At 41.8% G+C, this 9035-nt stretch overlaps 1 non-coding gene across 1 annotated transcript; it reads left to right on the forward strand.

Moving 5' to 3' along the window:
- The first annotated feature begins 6690 nt into the window (after window positions 1-6690).
- On the forward strand, window positions 6691-6764 carry TRNAI-UAU (transfer RNA isoleucine (anticodon UAU)). The gene has a single exon. It is a non-coding gene; the product is annotated as a tRNA-Ile (tRNA).
- Window positions 6765-9035: the final 2271 nt, after the last annotated feature.

Here is a 9035-nt window from a genome sequence, read left to right on the forward strand (position 1 = left end):
ACTTACGCAAAATTTATGATAGACATTTTGACGCGTAAGAGAGAGCTTAGTGAATTCGAGACTGTTGCATTTATGGAAGAGTCGAGTAATTTACTACTCAATAAAGCTCCGCCTAAAATGAAAGACCCAGGTAGTTTCTCTATAACCTGTACCATAGGAAACAAAGTCATAGATAAGGCTCTCTGTGATTTAGGAGCCAGTGTGAGTGTTATGCCCTTTTCTGTCTGCAAGAAACTTAATATGAGTCACCTTAAAATGACTAACATCACCTTACAGATGACTGATAGATCTGTTAGACGACCCTTGGGTATCTTAGAGGACGTGCCTGTTAAAGTAGGTAAGTTATTTATATCAGTGGACTTGTCTCTTGAGTCGACGTAATTAGATAATTAACCTTGGTACACCTTGACCTGGATCGGAAGATTGAAATAGGTAAGACCTGCAGTGAACATTAGGGCATTCTAACGAGGGCGAAAGCTAAGTTAGAATTGTTTTAGGGCGAATACCGGACCGAAAGGACCTTTTCACTACCCTGTAGATTGAATTTGCATTGACCTAAGACCCTAGACAACATTTCTTAAGAATCATGGTGAACCGACTGTCCTAGCTGTTTCTCTCTCCTTGATTTTTGTCGACTTTTTTCTTTACTTTTGTGTACTCTATTCTCTCTTTTGACCTCCAAAGATTAGAACAAACCTTCAAAACCCCCAAGAAATAGTTACTTAGGCGGACTTAGTTTAGCCGGCATTTTCCCATCTCCCTGTGGAGATCGACCCTACTTCCGCTAGTTTCTGTTAGTTTTTTTAGGTATTTATTTTTGGTACTAAAACGACGGTATCAGGGAACTCGATCAATCGCAGTCTTTCCATTAGCCAAATCTGCAAAAAGGAGAAGTATTAATGCCTCCCGTCTCACGTCTAGAAAAAAAAACGAGAATAAATAAATAATAAAAAAACGGACGAAAAAAAGGACGGGAGCATTTTACCTGTAAAATGATAGGACTTCTAAGATATGGGAGCTCACGATTTGACTTTCGGTTATCCAAACCTAAAATCGTCTCTCCTAATACCAAGCAAGTTGGGCTCTTGCGCAGTTCCATTTGCTCAATGATACCCAAAAACCGCGAGTCACCTCTCATTTACGCGTCAACATGGCCCTTCAAGACAAAGCAATAAATAAGGCAAAATCTAAAATCTCTGCGCCTCGCAGCATAAGAAATAGAAGGGTCCTCCCTATCTATGAAACGGTCAACAAAGTCAAACATTCGTACACCCTTGGAGGTTACAAGATGGTCCAACTCAGCTTAGATCAATCATAGAAGGTCCCTAAATTTATTTTTATATCCTTGGGAACAGGACGGTAAGGCCGGAAGATTTTCCATATCCCACCCTACGATTGCTGCAAATTCTTCGGGAAAAGGACAAATTTCACCTCCAGGAAAGGCGAAAACATGATAATCCAAGTTCCAATATTCAAGACAAGCATCAAGAAACAATCTTACCACTTTTACTTGTTTAAAACTGATGATTGATCCAAAAATGACCATGTCATGCTTCTCCGCATTCGAAAAGTCATTGGTCCATTCTTTGAGTCGGGATTCAAAAGCATCCATTTTTTGGAAATATTTTTTTTGAGAAAGATTATAATATTTGCTAAGCTACGGAGTAATAGAAGGGAGAATTGTAAGAATAGTAGCTAACCCGAGGCCTCAATTTATACTATCCGGCTTTTCATTATTTCGCTTAGGAAGAGACCAATTGGAGAGATAGCGCAGCAAATGCTGCGCCCTTTGAAAGCACCGCAGCTCTTGCTGCGCCTCTTCCCAGCCTTACTCCCTGCTATTTTCGCGGGGATCTTTCCTATTCCTATTGTAGCTATTCTTTACTATTCCTATAAGAATATATTTGGTAAAATACGGAGATTTTATTTCCTTACCAAAATTTTACTCCGATTCCGTTGCGGAATCCGATTTCAACACGGGTTCGCTTTTCGAGACGATATCGTCATTTCGCATTTCGTCACAAGCACACTTAGCCATTTCATTTCTTTTTTATTTTTTTGGGGGAATCATTTCGCTCCGTCACTCTTTTAAAATTTTTATAAACTTACTTTTTTTCATTTTTTCAGGAGCAAGCACTCCAGCTGTCCGTCCGCGTCGAGTCATTTTGCTCACTATATAGGGCACTTTTTTTTTTTTTTCCATTTTCGACTTGTTCAAGTTGCATTTTGTGCTGTTTAGGTCTGTTTTTATGCTACATGTGTTCTACTTGCATTTTTTCTATGTGAATTTCGGCAGCATGACGGCTTAATCCGTCGAAATGCCAAACCTGTTTCCAAGCTAACCTACAGGTACGATAGATTTTACACCCAACAGCAGTAAATGGCTCATAGGCCATCATATATACATAGCAAAATGTTCATATGTACAACAAAATTTGGGCTCATGACCGAATGAAAAGTAAAATGTACAAAAATATACGTCTAGCTGCGATGATCAGCTAGACGACCCCTCAACTCTGCCACCATCGCCTCAAGAATAGCAATGTCAGCATCTCGAACCTCAAGCTCGCTGTCTTCTCACACGACTCCTTCAGCTCGCGCTCCCTCTGAAAGGAAGAAAAATCATAAACAATAAAGCATAGAAAGGCAAGCACTCCAAAAGTACTTCAAATGTTCATGCATATCAAGAAAGAAAGAAAAGGAGGTTCATACCTGCCGACTCAAGCCACCTGAAAGAGTGTCCACAGTCGTCGCTCGTAGCTGATTGGACATCCTCGATAGCTCCGCGTGCGTCGACGGTACCACCTACATTTCCATTTCAAAAATAAAACCAGGATTAATATCATGTTCTTACATGTTCATTTCAAAAAAGGAAAAAGACAGTCTAAAGTGGGGGCTTACCCTCCTCACGATGTGCTTCTGCTGTCGAGTCTAGCCTCTGTCACCGCCTCAGTGAAAGACGGAATCTCCATGGACACCGTCATACCAGCTGGCCCCGGGTACTCTAGCGTCTCAGGAAAAGCTGGGGGCTCGACGCCCGCTATCTCGATCTCCTGCTGGGTCAAAATTATCATTTCCAAGCTATATTCAAGTTCATCGTTTCAAATAGTTAAGAAAGAGGTATACTTACCACTATCGGCCAGTACGCTAGGGTCCTCCGCACAAACTCTGAGTACTCGAGCGCGGGAAGGAAAAGAGCGTGGCCACTCGCTCCTGCCAGGTCCGCCGTCCTCTCAGCCTCTGAAGGCTCCCTAACATCTTCCATGGAGGATCGATGGGAACCACAAAAGCATCACAGAGGCACTGCCGAGCTAACCGCTCACCCAGGTACCACACAGGTTCCATGGGCATTGTCAGAAGTAGCCTACTCGAACTCCTAGGTCAGAGAACGTCGGCTACGAAAGCTGGAGCGCCAGCGTAGTCCTCCCAAGGTCTTAGCACCCACTAAAATGGTTACCAAGGGTCATTCCTATGATCACTACTATTCAAGAAAGACAAATAAGATCGAAAGTAAGGTAAAGTGCTTACACTGTCAAGTTGCACAACATTGATACCCCTCCTACAGGTGTCATAAGAAGACCGCTGGCTCTTCTCTTGGCACATGATCCAGTCTCTTAACTACGGGGTACTCCTCCCAAGGTCTTAGCACCCACTAAAATGGTTACCAAGGGTCATTCCTATGATCACTACTATTCAAGAAAGACAAATAAGATCGAAAGTAAGGTAAAGTGCTTACACTGTCAAGTTGCACAACATTGATACCCCTCCTACAGGTGTAATAAGAAGACCGCTGGCTCTTCTCTTGGCACAAGATCCAGTCTCTAACTACGGGGTACTCCCTCCCCACGTCTGTAACCTTCTTGGGAGCGAAGCCAGGGACGTACGGGTACACCCATGCCTAAAAGAAGAAATGATCATTCATTATCAATGATTTATAATCGTACATTCAAGAATAATCCTTTATTCTATTCAAAATTTCTCGAAAATCCAATTTTTTTTCAAAAATGATCTATCATTCAACTCTCCAATAATTCAGCTCATTTTCAAAATGATCTTTCATTACCTATTTTTTTTCTATTTATTTATTTCAATTCATGTTCAAAATGATCTCTCATTCCAATAATTCAGATTCATTTCAAGGCTATCGGTTCCTCTCCACAAGGCAAGTAGGAGATCATGCCATAGTCCTCCAAAGTAACCCCGATCTCCAAAAGGTATATGGAAAGTCGAGGTCGTATCCCAGAAGCGGTCCAAGAAGGCTCGAATCAGACACGTGGTAGCCCGAATCTTCTTCCCCTTGATCTCTTGCCATCCCCTCACCAAATATCCGAAGGCCCCACGCTCGATGATCGCCTTCTCCTCCTCCGACAACTTTTCATAGGCCTCCATCATGGTCGTATACCCGGAAAATGACCTCATATTCCCGGCCTCCTGCATTTTTAAAATTTTATTAACTTCTAAGCTAAGTAAAGCAGATAATATAAAGAAAGACTTAATACGATACAAGAAAAGATCTAAAGCTCACATTGCTTCTTGCCGTATGGAACGACAAGTGGCTCTTCGCTTCCCAAATGAGATGGCGGCCAGCCCATTTGTCAGCCCACTCAGGCGCAGGCACAAGCTGACGCTCCCTCCTCCTCACGTTGGCCCTCCTGGGCGCCTCTTCCTCTTCCTCCATTTCCTCTATGGCCCCCATGTGAACCACCATGGCCGTAAGGGGATCGACATCCACCTCCATGGGGTCTCGCCCGAGGTAGAAGGTACGTCCTCTGCAAAAGAAAGCGAATCAAAGCATTTAGAGGCCGTTTAACCCGTCTTTTCAAGCCATTTTCTCGAGCCCTACCATCAAACAAGTCGATAAAAGTGATAAAATTACGTTCCTACGTATCTAATCTAAGCTTAGTCATGGCTACGAGCCGAAATTTCGGCAACATTTCGCTACTATAGCCAAAGCCCATACAAAAGGTTTTCCGGAAGACCTGTCACAAACTGAAATTCCGACATGATAGTAAGTTTACCCATAATCTAAAGGTTCCAAAACATCGGTTTTATCAAAAATCGACTAGTATAAGGCCATTTTCGAGCCCTTTGAAGCAATTTAGCAAAGATCGTCTTATTCTGGTCTCATTTCATCAATACTCAACGAAAATTCGAAATGAATACATGGTTATGTTCCTAGCATGTTCAATTATGCATTTCTAATGTCAATTTCAAGGGACACATTCATTTGGGACGCAACCCCCAAATTTTCGACTATTCTGGGGATAAAAACCCTAATTTTCTATCCTAATTCAAGCTACAAATGCAAATTAAAATGAAAAACGAGATACATACCTAGATTTGTCATGATTTATGGCGGATTTTGATCAAGTTTGGTGAAATATGGTTGATTATTTGGATTGTGTCGAAGAGAAAAGAAGAAGATATTTTTTTGTTTAAATGAAATAGAACTCGTGCTGAGTTCTGTTTTAGTGAGGTATAGACGAGCTTGGTAGAAAACGCAACAACTCCTGCACCCTTTCCCTAGCCAATATGCCTGCTATGCCTATTCTCCAGCAGGCTTCACAGTAGCTCTTACTTTCAATCTGTTACAAATTCGTTATTTGCGGGCCCAACCCCATATTTTCCCACTTTTGGATATTTCCTCTAGTGCTTGGGGCATTTTTTCTCCATATATTTCCTACGGGTGTATATCTTCACCCATTGATCTACATACTCCCCAGTGGTTACAACATTTTATTCCCTAGCGAGAGTTCGTTACCGCTATATAGGCCAAGTATTTCTTTAATGCAAATTCGATGCAAATTAATTATCAGCGATTCTCGGAAAGTCTTGTCTTCTATCAAGTAAATTAAATCTCAACGGTTGGTTCTCAGAAAGTCCCGTTTTCAAGACGATTATTATTTAGGAGTTCTCGGAAAGTCCTCCTCTTTTTTCGGCGATTTTTGGATGGTCTCACCTTCTACAAATCAATTATTCTTCAGCGATTCTCGAAAAGTCTCGCCTTCAACCAAAACATTTATTATTAGCGGTTCTCAGAAATTTTCGTTGCTTCAAGCTTTTCTCGGAATGTCTCTCCCCTCTATAACATCAACTTTGCTCGGTGGTTCTCGAAAAGTTCTGCCTTTTTTTACTCAGTGGTTATCAGGAAGTCCCGTCCATGTCCCAGCAGTTTCTTCTAATGTTCTGCTATCGACATCATATGATTCCCCACGAAGTTCCAGTTCGCCTACACCTGAAGTATGGTTTCTTCTTATAGATGGAAAGCCTTCTTACATTGTCTAATGGACTTTAAACAACCCTCCCTGATAGTTGGCAGACTCTAAAATGTTCCCGACGACAGGTCCTTGGCTCAGACCCCTTGAGACGCCTCATGTCGCCATAGTCTTGAGGTTGTAATTTTCGATTGACCTGGAGGCTATACTTTGACTTTTGCCTTATCCAAGCCTCAGTCAAAGTGGAGGGTCTGTAGACACCTTGATTCTGCACCTCCCGCCAACCACCTAGTGCTGATTGGGCCGCATGTTTAATCACACGGAGCGATTTATGACATTCCGTAAGTTTGTCAACACGTGATAGCTCAAACAGTCGAGTCAACCTCATGGTCGTCATTTGTTCTTCATTTGGTTTCTGATAAGCCTACTCAAACATCCATGTAAATATATTTCCTTTACAATTTAAAAGCGTTCAGCCCCCGTAGCTCAGTTGGTTAGAGCGTCGGTCTTATGAGCCGAAGGTCGCGAGTTCGAGCCTCGCCGGGAGCATTTTTTAATACCATGTTTGTACTCGTAATCAAAATGTTTCCCATCAAATGTAATATTGTTTCCAATCAAAGGTAATATTGTTGTGTTTGTGTATAGTGAATCAATAGACATTTAAAATGTTTCCCATCAAAGGTAATATTGTGTTTGTGTATAGTTATCGTTATCATTCAATGTTTTTTTTTTTGGGAAAATGTAAGTTTTTCATTAGAAATCAAGAATGTCCCATACAATACAAACTATTGGAGCCAAACTCCCAACACCAATTGGTCGCACACCTAAGCTTTAAGATACTCTACCCATTCCAAGGCTAGAGCATTCTTACTTCGAATATCACACTGACCTAGACGCATTTTAACATCATTTTTAACATTTGCTAGTACCACACAAGGCCTAACAACAGACTCTTCCACACGACACCTATTCCTACACTGCCAAACATGATACAACAATCCAGACAGAATGACAGCAATTACTTTCTTCCTGCAAGCAGCTGCCTGCCTTAACTCAGTCCACCAATTGATGCAATGCTGCAAGGGAAGGGAAACCCGCACCGCCATCCGACCAGATCCCCGCACTTTGTCTCTATCGAAAGGACATTCAAAGAACAAATGATTCAAACCTTCCTCCTGCAACCCACACAGAAAACAAGAGTTACTCTGTATGATTCCCATTCTCAGTAGTCTGTCTTGAGTTAATAGCCTTCTCTGAGCTAACAACCAACAGATAAACTGATGCTTTGGGATCAGCCATTGATTCAGCATCCAAGGATACCAAGACACTTGCCCTACAGTAAGTTTAAGCCATTGATATCCCGCTGTTATAGTATAATGCTCATCACTAGATAAATTAGATAGATAAGGTTTCAATAATTGCTTAACCTCGCATATTTTCCGCCAAGCCCAGCTGCATCCAGACCCAGGAATATACTCCCACCAGGATGAAGATTTTATGTATACAGTATGTACCCATCTCACCCATAAATGATCTTCCTTGTTTGCCACCCACCAGGCATACTTTCCCACCGTGGCCAGGTTCCAAACATGAAAATCCTTCAATCCCAATCCCCCTTGCTTCCTAGGTTGACAGATGCTGGCCCAAGAAACAAGAGCTGGGCTCTCCTTTTGATCAGCTCCATGCCACAAATACTTCCTACAGATAGCTTCAATTTTTGAAATCACCATTTTGGACGAATGAAGATCATAGCCCAGTAGCCATAAAGGGTGCTTAGCACTGCCTTGATAAGCACCAATCTGCCAGCAAAAGAAAGCTTCCTGGATCCCATCCCTCTAATTCTATCCACCACTTTATCAATTAAATATTGACAGTCATGCACAGAGAGCCTCTTTGGAGACACAGTGACCCCAAGATAAGAGAATGGCACTGTCCCTCTTTTCATGCCAGTGATCAATTCTACTTCCCTGAGAGTATGTTCCTCCATTCCATTACAAAACACACTGGATTTGGTCTTATTTATGGCAAGCCCTGTAGCTTTAGAGAACATAGAAAAAGCTTTCATCATTAGCTCAATAGAACCTCTATCCCCCCTACAAAACATGATTAGATCATCAGCAAAGCATAAATGAGAAAGCTGAATCATGTTGCACAAAGGGTGGAATCTAAACAAATGATGCTTCTGAACCACCAAGAGAATTCTACTCAGATACTCCAGGCAAATGGTAAACAGTAAAGGGGAGAGGGGATCCCCTTGCCTAAGCCCCCTCTTGCCTTTGAAGAATCCAAAAATCTCCCCATTGAGGGATATAGAATAAGAGGTAGTTGAAATGCACTCTTTCACAATTTTGCAGATATGTATAGGGAACCCCAAAGCATCTAACATGTCCCCAACAAAAGCCCATTCCACTAAATCATAGGCTTTTTGAAGGTCAATCTTCATCATTGCTCTGGGTGAGCAACTCTTCCTCTTATACAACTTGATTAAGTCCTGACAAATTAGAATGTTGCCCACAATGTCTCTCCCTTTAATAAAAGCACCTTGAGACTGACTTATAATATCTGGCAACACCTGTCCCATTCTTCCACATAACACTTTAGAGACACACTTATAAACTGTATTGCAATGGGCCTGAATTGCAACACAGAATCAGGCATAGCAACCTTTGGAATTTAGGTTAGAATAGTATTACTGCACTGTTTCAAAAGCTTGCTAGACCTGAACACATTCTGGACAGCATTAATGATATCTCCCCCAACTATCTCCCAATTGTCTTTGAAAAACTGGCTACTATAGCCATCTGGGCCAGAAGCCTTGTT

Source organism: Silene latifolia, chromosome 11 (assembly GCF_048544455.1).
Source record: "Silene latifolia isolate original U9 population chromosome 11, ASM4854445v1, whole genome shotgun sequence".
Classification (NCBI taxonomy): domain Eukaryota; kingdom Viridiplantae; phylum Streptophyta; class Magnoliopsida; order Caryophyllales; family Caryophyllaceae; genus Silene; species Silene latifolia.